Raw genomic sequence first — 15,379 nt, forward strand, 5'->3', positions numbered from 1 at the left:
AACAAGTAATGATATAATAATACAAATGCTCGTGGCGCAATGAATATTACTAAAAATAATTACTAGTTTTCTTTTTTCTGTGTAAGACTACAGTGTTATAGTTGTTGGTGTTCAATTTATTTTAGTCCGCCTTGAGTGTGTTTTTCATTTTCTTTGTAAGCCAGTGTTGTCATAAACACTAGATGTTGTCATGAATGTTGATGTTGCAAAACTGCATTTTCCTTTATGCCTAATTTGCAGGTCTGTGATATTTTTATTGAGTTTCTTTAAAGGAGTAGTGACATTCATGTGTGTATTATCTTTTTCAAAAGTATTTGAATGTATCGTATTGATAGTACACTGCTTGTTTATGTGTGCTTGACAGGGTGTTGGAACTCTAAAAGCCTAGCACCTCTGTGCCTCATTCTTGGCTTATTCTTCATGTAAATCTTGTATTGTACATTCTTACAGTGATTAAAAGCCAACTGATTATGAAGATATCATCTTTGCTTCCAAACCAACCAAGTGTTAATGGCTACGGGCCCAGTCACAAGTGAAGATAAGAAGACAGTTAGCGGTGTACGGTAACTTAGGTAAGTTAAGGCAATGGACGGTAATCGTTTGTTTTGGGGCGGGCGTGATTCGACGGAGTACCAAGGCTAGTGACTGATAGGCTGGATTAATGCAGAGCCTTATTAGCAGGGACAGAGTTGTATGCCAAAAAGAATCGTTGGTAGGTTAGTCATTTTTGGTGTGCTGTCGACATCTGTGGATGTCAGTGGAGTCCTGTCATCATCGACTGTCTTCGTTGTAGGATTACTGTCATTTTTGGCGAGTTGTCAAGAAAAGATACCCAGCCATGGAGCCCGGTAAGATTACCTTAGTACTGTTAAATGAGAAGAATTATGCTACGTGGAAATTGCAGGTAAAAATGCATTTGGTAAAAGATGATTTGTTCAGAATTGTGGAATGGACAGAAGAAGCTCCTTCTGCAATAGATACTGCAGCAACTGTTCGGAAGTCTGAGTTAAGAAAAGACAGAACTTTCGCTACAGTTGTGTTAGCGGTAGAGCCTAGACTTCTTTACTTAATAGGTGATCCTAAAGATCCTGCAGAAACTGCAGGATACATTTCAGAAAAAGTCATGGACCAATAAATTTAGGTTAAAAAGAAAATTACACAGTCTGAAGCTGAAGCCTGGTGATGATTTGCAACGACATCTTAAAACTTTTGCAGAAAATTTTGAAGAATTAGCAGGGTATTATTTTACTTATGGACATTAATTGCTTTCAACATAAAATATAGGTTTTTCTGTTGTATTATGATGTGATTTGAATGATTTTGAGGTTTATTTCCATCGCAAATGAATACTTATCCTTCCCTGGCAAATGATATACTGTATACATAATTAATAAAATTACGACTTGTCAGAATACTGCACCCCCCTCTCCATAGCTAATACAGCAAAACTGTAATCAGTAAACACAGTTTTGCTGTATTAGCTATGGAGAGGGGGGTGCAGTATTCTGACAAGTCGTAATTTTATTAATTATGTATACAGTATATCATTTGCCGGGGAAGGATAAGTATTCATTTGCGATGGAAATAAACCTGAAAATCATTTAAATCACATCATAATACAACAGAAAAACCTATATTTTATGTTGAAAGCAATTAATGTCCATAAGTAAAATAATACCATTAGGAGTTATTGGTGATCCAATAGAAGATGAAGACAGGGTAATAAATTTATTAGCTTCACTTCCTGATGATTATTCAACTTTAGTGACAGCTCTGGAAGCTATGGAAAAAGTTCCTTCATGGGAATCAGTCAGTGAGAGGTTGCTGCATGAAGAATATAAAATTAAAGGTGATAGGCTTAAGCCTATGCAGGAAAGTGAAATTAAGTCTTTACTTGCTAAACAGAAAAAGAGTGTCAAGTGTTTTGAATGCAACAAGACAGGTCATGTAAAGAAAAATTGTTATATTTTTATTGAAAAGTGCATGAAAAGGAAAGAGAATAATGAAAAGAGTCATGGTCATAAGGTTAAACAAAGCCTAGTTGCCAAAGGGCAAGGTAGTGATGATGAGGTTACTTTATTTGTAAGTGCTTTATCTACCAGTGATACATGTAATGACTCTTGGGTACTTGATTCAGGTGCTACTCAGCATATGTGTAATGATAAGTCTTTCTTTTCTAATTTTGTAAATCTAAGAACACTTGTTAAAGATGAGGTGAGTGATGGGAGACCACTTACAGCTGTTGGTGAAGGCTCTGTGTCTTTGCAAGTTAATTTACTTAACAATAAGGTGGAAAACCGTATACTTTAAAAAGTTTTGTATGTGCCAGATTTAGCTCATAACTTGATTTCTATATCTCATGTTACATTAGGAGGTAAGGTGACACAATTTTATGAACATTCATGCAAGATTTTCAGCAAGAAAAATAAGTTGCTAGCTGTGGGGAAAAAGTTAGGAGAATTATATATGCTTGATTGTTTCCAAAAGGCAGCTGCTCATTGTTCAAATGTATATTTAGATGAAATGTTATGGCATAAACGATTTTATCATCTTGGAATGAATAATGTGAGAAAGTTGATTTCCAAAAATGTGGTTAATGGCATTGGTTGCAAAATTACTAATGACTCATATGTCTGTGAAAATTGTTCTGATGGTAAAATTCATAGATCCTCATTTCCTACTGGATAGGTTAGAAAAGAATATAAGGTTTTAGATTTAATTCCCAGTGATGTCCGTGCTAAGATGAACCCAGGTTCTTTGGGTGGTGGAAATTATTTTGTTACTTTTATAGATGATGCCTTAAGGTATGTTTAGGTATATATTTTGAAGAGTAAAGGGGTTGTTTTTAGTGTTTTTAAGAGTTGGAAAACTCTTGTTGAAAACTAGTATGAGAAGAAAATTAAGAATATGCGCATAGACAATGGTGGAGAGTATACAAATGTTGAGTTTGTAGGATATCTGCAAAATGAAGGTATTCGTCATGAAAAGACAATTCCCAAGACTCCTGAACAAAATGGGGTTGCAGAACGCATGAACAGGACTCTTGTGGAGGCTGGGAGAACCATGTTATCTGATGCAAGATTGCCTAAGACCTTTTGGGCTGAAGCTGTATCAACTGCAGCATATGTGCGTAATAGAAGTCCTAATTCTGTCTTGAAAGGCAAGACACCATATGAAGCACTGAATGGACGGAAGCCTAATGTAAAACATTTCCGTACCTTTGGCTGTATATCTCATGTCCATATTCCAAAGGATGGAAGAGAGAAATTAGATTCTAAATCAAGGAAGTGCATTTTGCTTGGTTATGGTTCTACAACCAAAGGCTATCGTCTTTACAACCTTGACACAAAAAGGATTTTTCATAGCAGAGATGTTATTTTTGATGAATCTAAGTTTGTAATTTTTGAGGAGTCACTGTGTGAGGATTCGCCATGTATTCCAAAGTACATTGAATTAATTTCAAGCATCACCTGAAAGTGATATTGATGAGTCTGCTGACCCGGAAATAAATATTCGACATTCAGCTAGAGAAAGGAAACCTCCTGTCAGATTAGGAGAATGGGTTAATTCATGTATAGAACTGGATGAACCTTCAACAGTTGAAGAAGCTCTTTGTGGTCCAGAAGCTGAAAAATGGAGAAGAGCTATGCTAAATGAGATGGACTCTATCTACGAGAATAAAGTGTGGTCCTTAGTTGAATCTCCGTTAGAACGTAAACCCATTAATTGTAAATGGATCTTTAAGAAGAAAGTGGCATAAGGTTTCTCAGAAAATTGGGATTGACTATGATGAAACATTTAGTCCAGTGGTAAGGTTTGAGTCTGTCCGTTCATTGTTGGCTCTGGCAGCTCAGCATAACCTTCATGTTCACCAGATGGATGGCAAACTTTCAGAAAAATTGTATGTGACTCAACCTGAGGGTTTTATTGAAAAAGGGATGGAAAATTTCGTCTGTAAGTTAGTTAAGGCAATCTATGGTCTTAAGCAGGCTCCAAAATGTTGGAATTCATCATTGGATGCTTACATAAAGTCACTGAAATTTCAACAGTCAAGTAGTGATTCCTGTATTTATACTAGTTTTTCTGATAGTGTCTTGTGTATTGTTGCTGTGCATGTTCATGATATCGTAATTGTTTGTGAGTCTCTGGATTGTTTAACAGAAATTAAAGCAGCATTAAGTAACAAGTACAAAATGAAAGATTTGGGTAAGTTGTATTATTTTCTTGGTGTTAAAGTGTTTCAAGATAGTGATAAGATTTGTATTAATCAATATGCTTATACTTAAGAGATTTGGTTTAGATAAGTCAAAACCTGTGTCTACTCCTGTTGAAGTTAATTGTACCCTTGAGAAGCCTACAGAGGAATCAGATTTGTTCAGTAGTGAAATTTATCAGTCTGCTGTTGGTAGTTTACTGTATTTGTCTACTAGAACTAGACCTGATATAACATTTGCTGTATGCAATGTTGCCAAATTCTGTACCAGTCCAACAAGGTATCATTGGTCTGCTGTAAAAAGAATTTTTCGTTATTTACGGGGCACGTGTGATTTAGGTACTGTGTCTTCTAAACAGAAGTCATGTTCTTGTGTTGGTACTCAGATGCAGATGGGGCTGGAGATAAAAATGATCGCAAATCTACACCAGGATATTGTTTCTCACTTAGCAGTGGCTTAATATCATGACATACAAATAAACAGTCGTGTTGCATTGTCAAATGCTGAGGCAGAATATGTTGCTCTGTCTAGTGCTGCTCATGAGACAGTTTGGCTAAAGTCACTTTTTAATGAATTACATTTTGGTAATGGAGGTCCTATGTTAATATATGAAGATAATCAGTCTGCAATATGCCTTAGTAAGAATCCCAAGGACCACCCTAAGACAAAGCATATATACAGTAAGTATAAAAGGGTAGTGTGGACGACCGAGGGACATGCCCATAACTCATTAACAACGACTGTAAATGAAAAATTGCATAGAATAAATGTTGCTCAGCATGCCAGATTCTACCCAAAAAGTAACTTACTTGACCAATTTGCTTGATTTTCCCGAACGACAATTTTTGAAGCAGAGCGTAATTTTTTCTAAGTACCAAGTTGATGTGAACGGTGTCACGCAGCACCACTCTCCCCCATAGTTCTTAAGATGGCCAAAGTGTGGCGCTCCTCTCACCCCGTAGTTCCTAAGGTTGCCGCCGTACATCGCCCCGACCTGACCGCGGGAAATTTAATTCCGTCCAATTGTATCTCAGGCTGATCCAGGTCATTCACTAAGGCTTATGGATTAAATACTTCGAACCAATCAAAATGTGTTCTATCAGTATGATTCATAGGCCTAGGCCAACACCAGAGTCACACGTTCTTTCTTTCTCGAACCGGCGTGATGGAAAGTCATGATGATTTTGTTCCCAAAAGAGATAGCTAGAAGGTGTTCCGTGTCCATTTCAGGCGTTTCTGGATTTAGTTAACCGTGTCTATCCGCTCAAGAGCCGCCCGACATCCCCTATCTCTGATTTACTTTCCCAATCGTCTACAATAAGGCCCAGACCGAGTAATTCTCACTCACCTGTTCGGCAGCCAGCAGTTGCAAAGAAGGCCAGGATAGTAGGGCCTACAAAGCTGATACTGTTACCTACATGGTCGGGCAGCAGCGACCTTGAATAAGGTAAGCAGAGCATTTACCTGCCTTTTTACATTTGTTTTGTTGCTAGGTTAGGTTATGTTTTGGAATGGACCCTAGTGTGAAGTTTATGGTGTTTTGTAACCTGTGACTACACTGAATACAGAAATTACCTCTTGCCAGAGCATATGAGCTTGCCAAGAATCTTTCAAAATGAAGATAAGGCGTGAAGCATTCCCCTACTCCGAACTGAGAGGAGATATGTTAAAAAAATCACTGTTACAAAATTAACGCCCGTTTTAATGTAGGTAGGGAGATAGGGAACAGCCTAGCCGATGTTTCTTATGTAGGCTACAATTAGCCTAGGCTAGCAGTTTCTGTCCGCCCTAATGTAGGTAGGAAATGGCCTAACCATGGTTCTTGTAGGCTACAAGTATCCTAGGCTAGCGGTTTCCGTAGGTTCATCAGGGCCTACTGCAAGAAGAGTGGCGGGACAACATTTTGTGTGCAGAGTACCAGGTCAGCCTCGCGTATTTAGTGTAGCGGTTCAGCCACATGTATGTAGTTTAGCAGGTCAGCATCACATATATAGCCTAGTGGGACAACCTTTTCTATGCTGAGTAGCAGGTCAGAAACTAGCAAATTTTGTACATTATGGCCGGCAGGAAACCCAGAACACCGACAAAAGCATGGTTTTCAATATCATTATGAAGCACAGAGGGAGCAATTTTTTTCGGCGTGTTTTCTATAGCAAATTTTTGGCGCCAAAAGTGGGGTCCTATGGTCATTCACAGGCTCCGCATAAAATATCATTATGTTCGTGATCTAGTTGCTTCTGATGAAATTGAAGTACAGTACTGTCCTACCTCTGACATGTTAGCTGATATTTTCATAAAAGGTTTGCCTACAGAAAAATTTGTTAGACTCGGGTCAATGTTGGGTATGTGTTAGTTTTAAAAAACACGCTCAGTATGAGCAAAGAAAGTATCGATGAAAATGGAGACCGATAACGTTGATATTTTGGAAGAAGAACTTGATTTGAATGAGGTCCTTGCCCTTCTTCCACTGGATCGGTCCAGTTGCTTTGCACACACACAACAACTCTGCATACGAGATGCCTTCAATGATCCCTGTGTCAGAAACAGCGCAATTGCAACTGTGATACACAAGTGCTGTAGTATTGTAGCTGCAGTACGTTGATCTACTGTGGCAGCACCATTCTTGGAAAAGATTGGGGTTTCACTGCAGGCTGCCAATGCTACTAGATGGAACTCTCAACTGACTATGCTTAAGTCAGTTCTCAAAGATGTCAATGGTGTCAACTCAGCTATTCGTCTCCTAGGATCATGCAAGACCGTAGAAGAATTGAAGGGAATGGAAATAGCAATGCTAAAAGAAGTGATAAAAGTTTTGGAACCATTCCAAGAGGCGACATAGCAAGTGGAAGGAGAAAACATGGTGACACTTTCTTGCGTTGCACCAGTTGTATTTGGCCTTGAGCACAGCCTCAAACTATTCACGGAAAGTAAACCAATCTACTGCTTAAACTTGGCTAATGCACTACAGTCTTCTATCAAAAAGAGGTTGCATCCGTTTCTTGAGAAGACTGATGTCATTGCCGCAGCTGTCATGGACCCCAGGTTTAAGCTGGCATGGCTGCCATGTGAGGAAATAAAAAAGGAAAAGATTTCGAAGATTGTGGACTTAATTATTTCAGAGTCAACTCAGTCATCTTTGAAGAACACAATTCCAGAGAGGGAGCCTTTCATCACCATAAGCACCAATCAAGACAAGGCTGACATGAGTGCAAAAAGCCCTCGTCTTTTTGCCTACATGCCACCAGCTGGGAAAGTAAATGTAAGTGCATCAACAAGCGACACTACAGTGGTAAAGGCAGAACTTGAGTCTTACCTAGAAGAAGGTGTTCTGGCTTTTGACGTGAACCCACTGAGGTACTGGCGTGAAAACAAGAGCTTCAGCATTTTGAAGCCTTTTGCAAGAAATATTCTAGGGTGCTGTGCCACGTCGGCACCATCTGAAAGAGTCTTTAGTAAGGCCGGTAATTTTTACACTCCTGAGCGAGCAAAACTTGGCCCGGAAACCTTCCGGGCATTATTGATGATTAAATGCAATTATGATATATAGAATGCAGATATAAACTTGTGTGAAAAAATGTTATATAGTTTGCAAATTTTCAGGAGGATTTTTTATTAGTAGCTTTGAAATCTGAAATAAGAGTACTTGTATTTTCATTTGTATTTTCTGAACCAGTGATTTATTTTTATTTGTATTTTTAGATTTAGGAAGAAAAGTATTTGTATTTGTATTTCTAGATTTAGGAATAAAAGTATTTGTATTTGTATTTGTATTTTTGGATTCCGAAACAAAAGTATTTGTATTTGTATTTTGTATTTTTGGAATCCCAAACGAAAGTATTTGTATTTGTGTTTCAATTGTAAAAAGTCAGTATTTGATCCAACCCTGGCCCGGTGTTGGTGTTCGTTTTATTTTAGTCCACCTTGAGTATGTTTTTCATTTTCTTTGTAAGCCAGTGTTGTCATGAACACTAGATGTCATGAATGTTGATGTTGCAAAATTACATTTTCCTTTATGTCTAATTTGCAGGTCTGTAATATTTTTATTGAGTTTCTTTAAAGGAGTAGTGACATTCATTTGTGTATTATCTTTTTCAAAAGTATTTGGCAATATCGTATTGATAGTACACTGCTTGTTGTGTGAGTTTGACAGGTTGTTGGAACTCTAAAAGCCTAGCAACTCCATGCTTCATTCTTGGCTTATTCTGTCGTCATGTGAATCTTGTATTGTACATTCTTACAGTGAATGAAAGTCAGCTGATTATGAAGGTATCATCTTTGCTTCCAAACCAACCAAGTTTTAACAATAGTTGTCTTATCAAGATAGTTTTATCCGATATGCTTAACACTCTGACTGATTAGTATTTATGTGCAAGCGTGCTTGCTATTGACGAACTGTTACCAGCTGTTTGAAGAAAATGGAAATGATTAGGATACTTTCAGACTAAGTTGGACTGAAGAGAGAAATGTGAAGAATTCCTCAAAATACACTTTTTTCCTTTTCCCTCTCATGTTTTCTTCGCATGGACCAGATAAAGACACAGGGTTGCCGTTACTTTGGTCTTTGCTTTTAAATCTAAAATATTTTAGCAAGAAGTCGCCTTAAATTGTAAGACTGCATACACAAGTTTGGTACAACATGAACGACAGTTTGTCTTAGCAGATTTTAAATGAACGACGATAGCAGTCCAGTCACCGGACTGGTTAATGCATTCCACAAAGAAGAAATTATCGTGAAAGGATATATATTTCAAGTAAATTGCAAGACGATTTTTGTTAACTTTTATGCTTTACCCTCTCCCCCCTTCAAAAAAAATATTGTTTCCCACTGCTCTGTTCCTTTGATAACTAAGAACTGCAGAAAAAAGACACATCTCAGCTTCCCTTTTAATTGCCCACTTCCTTTTCCTTGCAGGGTGTACGATTCAGGGATAATTGACACACCTGACGGACGAGGCTACAAGTATGCTTGGTAGTCTGAAGAGTTCTGCCCGTCTGCAAACCAGGGCGATTGTGATACGGACGTAGCTGCGAGTGCCATCACAAACGGAAGGTCCTAGAATAGAACGAGTGGTAGGTGCCTATACTCTTTGCTTTCCTATTAGTTTCTAGAATATCCTCTTGATTATCGTTGCTTTTGTTTCGTTTATGGTAGGATTTTTAAGGATTTGACGTGAACATAGGATACTGTATAACTAGCAACGGTAGGATGGAACATTGCTTCAGGTTTTAGCTTTCTGGAAAAGAAAACTATTGTGCCGGCTTTGTCTGTCCGTCCGCACTTTTTCTGTCCGCACTTTTTTCTCTGCCCTCAGATCTTAAAATTGCAGCCCTGTAGCCTCCTCAGTAGTTTTTATTTTAAGGTGAAAGTTAGCCATAATCGTGCGTCTGGCAACGATATAGGACAGGCCACCACCGGGTCTAGGTTAAAGTTTCATGGGCCGGGGCTCATACAGCATTATACCGAGACCACCGGAAGATAGATCTATTTTCGGTGGCCTTGATTATAGGCTGTAGCGCATGTACAGAAAACTCGATTGCGCCGAAGAAACTTCGGTGCATTTTTTACTTGTTTCTCTTCAGTCTGCCGATTTTTCGTTACTAATGTTTTCATTATGAGAGGGCTGATGCCCTATTGTCAAAACACGGTTTTGGGTCTGAATTTTAGGTCAGCACACGACTGTTGAACTTTCGTAATTTTTTCTTCAGTTTTCTTGGTTGCAAGATTTCGCCATGACCGATATTTAATGTCTTGTTTGTTAACTAGGATCTGAAAGCTAGATTTTTGGTCGAACGTTGATCATCCACCCTCCAGTCATCCAACATACCAAATTGCAGCCCTCTAGTCTCAGTAGTTTTTAAGATATGAGGGCGGACAGAAAGAAGTGCGGGCCGACAGGCAAAGCCAGCACAATAGTTTTCTTTTACAGATAACTAAGGCCTTTCAGACTGTTCATAGTGCAGCGGTATAGCTTCGGACTTTATCTTCGATTGCCAGTTCTAGATTTATTTATATGACTTGGATATGTAGTAATGGTAAAGCTTGAGACCTGGTCACGGCAACATTACATCAGCGGTTTGATTTTTCGAACCGAGATGACTAAGGTAATTGTCATCTCTCCGTTGATCTGTGTAGCATTAATAGTTAGGACAATAACAGGAATTTATATATATATATATATATATATATATATATATATATATATATGTATACGTATATATATATATATATATATATATATATATATATATATATATATATATATATATATATATATATATATGTATGCATGTATCTGTCTGTCTTTTTGTCTGTGCATTACTGCCAAGAAAACTAAAGGTGAGACACAGACAGACAGACAAATTGAATTTGAACCTTCCATCCACACGGAGCGTTGGATTTCGTACCATCGAGTGAATGTTTTACTCCTGGCAAAATGCCTGCCCTAATAACGATGGCTTAGAGTTGTGAAAGGTAGTGATGGGAACTCTTTGTTACCTTAACCAGGTAAATCTTCGTCAATTCTGAGCGGTTTCCGGTGCCAGAGAAGAGCTTAAACAGGTGGGAGGACCCTCGGTAAAGAGTGATGACCCTCTTTGGGTGTTTTGATGATTCTTTTTTTTAACCTGGCCCCTCCCACCTTTCTCACCTTGCGCTTTCTCTTGGCCCTAGGAACTCTCTCTCTCTCTCTCTCTCTCTCTCTCTCTCTCTCTCTCTCTCTCTCTCTCTCTAAAAGCGCGAGTGTTATTCAACGTGTTGTTGCATCAAAGAGGGAATATTTCATTTGTGGCACCATAAGAGCGCTGTCGGTTTCCGTCGAGGACATTTTTAAAACCCAGTTTTGTGTCTCCCCGAATCAAAGGCATTGTCGCGCCGGGTATTCCCGGGCCATTTCCACGGGCGCGCTATCTTTTGTCTTGGGAGAGCTATCTGATAAAACCACCTCGAGGAGCAGCGTTCATCTCTCTCTCTCTCTCTCTCTCAAGATCTTTTGCACTCTTGAACCATCTCTCATCTCTCTCTCTATCACACACACATGCACAAATCTGTCTTTCTTTATTGAACCATCTTCATCTCTCTCTCTCTCTCTTTCTCTCTATATATATATATATATATATATATATATATATTATATATATATATATATATATATATATATACATGCACAAATCTGTCTTTCTTTTTATTACAGTAATTCTCTATATCTATCTCTCTCTCTCTATATCTCTCTCTCTCTATATCTATATATATATATATCTATATATATATATATATATATATATATATATATATATATATATATATATATATATATATATATATATATACAAACACACTTTCTCATAAGTAAAATCAGTCTTTGTGTCCCTTAAGTACGTATTCTCATACAGCCACGCCTCTCTCTCTCTCTCTCTCTCTCTCTCTCTCTCTCTCTCTCTCTCTCTCTCTCTCTGTGTCTGTGTAAATGTGTATGCATGGGGCTGTGTATATCTGTCGCTATATCTATGTGGCTGCAGTAAACAAACGCACGCAGGCACGCACAAACAACAGATTCCGAAAAAGGCGCCGGACTTTCAGGCGAAAAGAGAAGCAACGATGTGGCGGGCAAAACCCCCGATTCCAGTTCCCATTTTGTATGCAACATTTGATTGGGCAGGAATGGGAATGGGAATGGGAATGGCAAAAAGCCTACAGCACTCTTGGCCCGGGAATATTTCTCTTCCAATGGACCGATTTGATTTCGTTTTATTGTTCCCCTGAACGATTGTGCGTAAGTTGGAGGTCTTATGTACAGGGTTGGTTTATTTTTTTTTTTTTTTTTTTATCTGCGATAGATTCTGCGTTTTCTGTTTACATTCGGTGCATTGGTTTCATTACTCTCTCTCTCTCTCTCTCTCTCTCTCTCTCTCTCTCTCTCTCTCTCTCTCTCTCTCTTTTTCCCTCTTTCTGTTTTATGTGATGGTCACCATTTGCCTTTTTTTTTTGCATTCCATGCGTTGATTTCATTACTTTTGTACCACCTCTCTCTTTTTATGTTCAACTGATCTCTCTCTCTCTCTCTCTCTCTCTCTCTCTCTCTCTCTCTCTCTCTCTCTCTCTCTCCTTCCTTCCTTCTATCTGTCTATTTATGACCTTGTTTTGGAGGTAAAATTATCCTCTCTCTCTCTCTCTCTCTCTCTCTCTCTCTCTCTCTCTCTCTCTCTCCCCATTTATTTCACACTGGTCTTATCGAAACGGAAAAAAGTGTTATCCGCTAATCAAAAGCGCCCCAATTAAAAAAAAAAGGGGGGGGGGAAATATTTTTTGGAAAAAGTTTCCGCCCATGAAAATTAAAACTATTTTTTCAAAAGAATTTTGCAAAAACTCCATCGTTCCATTTTGTGCAGTGAACCCGAAATTCAATTTACAACGGCATAGTATCCCAAAGCATTATATTATAAATTTATGTAACTGTAGAATGGAATAGTTAAAAGATGAGTCACTTTATATTTCACGTTCTCCTCTTCATTTTCATTATTACCATTATTTTCATTATTTTTTTAATGGCAGAGGTCAGTTGGAGTACTGATCTATTGCCGTTTACAAGCTTAAGACAATGTACAAAAAAAAAAAAAAATCGAGTTTTCTGTACAGCCGCTACAGCGTACAATCAAGACCACCGAAAATACATCTATCTTTCGGTGGTCTCGGTATAATGCTGTATGAGCCGCGGCCCATGAATCTTTAACCACGACTCGGTGGTGGCCTATCCTATATCGTTGCCAGAAGCAGGATTATGGCTAACTTTAACCTTAAATAAAATCAAAACTACTGAGGCTAGAGGGCTGCAGTTTGTTATGCTTGATGATTGGAGGGTGGATGATCAACATACCAATTTGCAGCCCTCTAGCCTCAGTAGTTTTTAAGATCTGAGGGCGGACAGAAAAAGTGCATTTAAGATCAGCGGACAAAAATGTGACGGACAGAATAAAAGCCAGCACAACAGTTTTGTTTTACAGAAAACTAAAAGTCAAAGCAAAAGAATTAACAAAAGTTAGATGATTTTAATCCTTGTTGGACAAGGAAGGAAAGATTCACTGACTTGCACTGTTTAAGCATTATCCATTTCCATATTGCGCAGTGAAATGATTAAATGTATTCCAGAGAGGATTCTGGGTAATGACTGAACATTTAGGACTAATTTCATTTTACTCTTTGGCATTTACAAAGTAAGATTTGATCACAAGAATCTGCTTTATGATTCCAGTCTTTGAAAAGCCATTTCTCTCCTTCTGATCTGTTTCTGTGGTGAGGTGAATGAATGCAGTTAAGATCACAGGTCATGGGAATAAATTCAAGTCATTCTAGTTTTCTGTACAAGAAAACTATTGTGCCGGATTTGTCTGTCTGTCCGCACTTTTTCTGTCCGCCCTCAGATCTTAAAAACTGCTGAGGCTAGAGGGCTGCAAATTGTTATGATGATCATCCACCCTCCAACCATCAAACATATCAAATTGCAGCCTCAGTAGTTTCTATTTTACTTAAAGTTAGCCATAATCGTGCTTCTGGCAACGCAACAACACAGGCCACCACGGCCTGCTGAGAGTTTCATGCGCCACGGCTCATACAGCATTATACCGAGACCACCTAAAGATAGATCTATTCTCGGTGGCCCTGATTATGCGCTGTGCAGAAAACTCGATTGCTTGTTTAATTTCATTACTCCTATTGATGAGTAACTGTAAGATCCCATGTAGCAGTGGGGTCTGCTCCTAAATTACGTTCTCTAGAAGCCAGATTTACTCGATTTTTGCCCTCTGACCTTTTCTACAGCAAGCGATGCCGCAAACCAGGCCACATGTAATGACTGTTCAATCAGTTCGTATCTTCAATTCCTTTCCGAGCAGGATGGACAAGTTATTTAATTAACATCTGTCATTCGCAGTAATGCTCTAAAATCCCCTTACCTGTTATGTGTGAATGTCTGAGACCCCCACTTTAACCCCCCCTCCTCTTCTCCAGTTTAACAGGATACAGGGTGTAGCAAAAAATTATATATGTGGTGGTCCTGTATTATTTTTTACTTTGGAGGGCTCCCACACACTCACACCACATATAAACACACACACACACACACACACACACACACACACACACACACACACACATATATATATATATATATATATATATATATATATATATATATATATATATATATATATATATATACATACATACATACATTATAACTCGGCACTTGACAGCGAGAAAGGGTATTATGATCAGAGTCAACCATGTGAATTAAGGAATTATATAATACATAAACGCAGATATGGCACTAGAGCCCGAAAAATGGTATGAAACTCATTACTACTACAATTATCATCCATATCTTTTTACATGAACAAGCTTCGATCAAGAGGCTAAAATTTTGAAGTAAGAAAATCGCCATGTATGGAAGAGTATATAGAATTAAAATAAATGATTAACATTGTATATTTAAAATGTTTATGAGAAAAATATCCAAAGAATATCTCAAGCTGGTCTCTAAAAATTTCCGTTATCTATGGAGACCACATTGGGTTTGTGAAGCCTTTCCCGTGAATGGGTAATAAATCAATAGTTGCGGAATATTATTGTTATCAAGATTTTGATTGGAATATTTCTTTCATAAGAGTTTAAATTCAAACCTAGTGTGCAGGAAACTACCTGATGAAATGGAAACTGTAGATAAAAAGTGGTTTAAACAGCCTTCAATTGAAAATTTTCGTCAGTATGCACAAGGTGTGTGCAAATAATTGTGTGCTTCAGAAAGCTACTACAGCTAAGATTCACAATAGTACAAATAAGTGCAAAATAAGAGAAAAAGAGAGCTAATCATCCGTGTTACCTAGTTTGTTTATTCTTCCAAGTCCGGTCACTGACTTCAAGTATTTGAGAAGCAGATGAAATGTAATTTTTTTAGTTTTCTGTAAAAGAAAACTCTTGAGATGGCTATTTGTCTGTCCGTCCGCAGTGTTTCTGTCCGCCCTCAGATCTTAAAAACTACTGAGGCTAGAGGGCTGCAAATTGGTATGTTGATCATCCACCCTCCAGTCATCAAACATATCAAAATGCAGCCCTCTAGCCTCAGTAGTTTTTATTTTATTTAAGGTTAAAGTTAGCCACGATGCGCTTTTCACCG

The 15,379-nt window shown here is 38.1% G+C and overlaps 1 long non-coding RNA gene across 1 annotated transcript in view; it reads left to right on the forward strand.

Annotated features, from left to right (window-relative positions):
* Positions 1-382: 382 nt before the first annotated feature.
* LOC136855794 (uncharacterized) overlaps positions 383-15,379 on the forward strand; it is a 534,717-nt gene continuing 519,720 nt past the window's right edge. The window contains exons 1-2 of the long non-coding RNA XR_010858128.1: positions 383-572; positions 9,127-9,284. This is a non-coding gene — a long non-coding RNA (uncharacterized lncRNA). The remainder of the gene's footprint in view (positions 573-9,126; positions 9,285-15,379) is intronic.

The sequence above is a fragment of the Macrobrachium rosenbergii genome, chromosome 33 (assembly GCF_040412425.1).
Source record: "Macrobrachium rosenbergii isolate ZJJX-2024 chromosome 33, ASM4041242v1, whole genome shotgun sequence".
In the NCBI taxonomy this organism is placed as follows: domain Eukaryota; kingdom Metazoa; phylum Arthropoda; class Malacostraca; order Decapoda; family Palaemonidae; genus Macrobrachium; species Macrobrachium rosenbergii.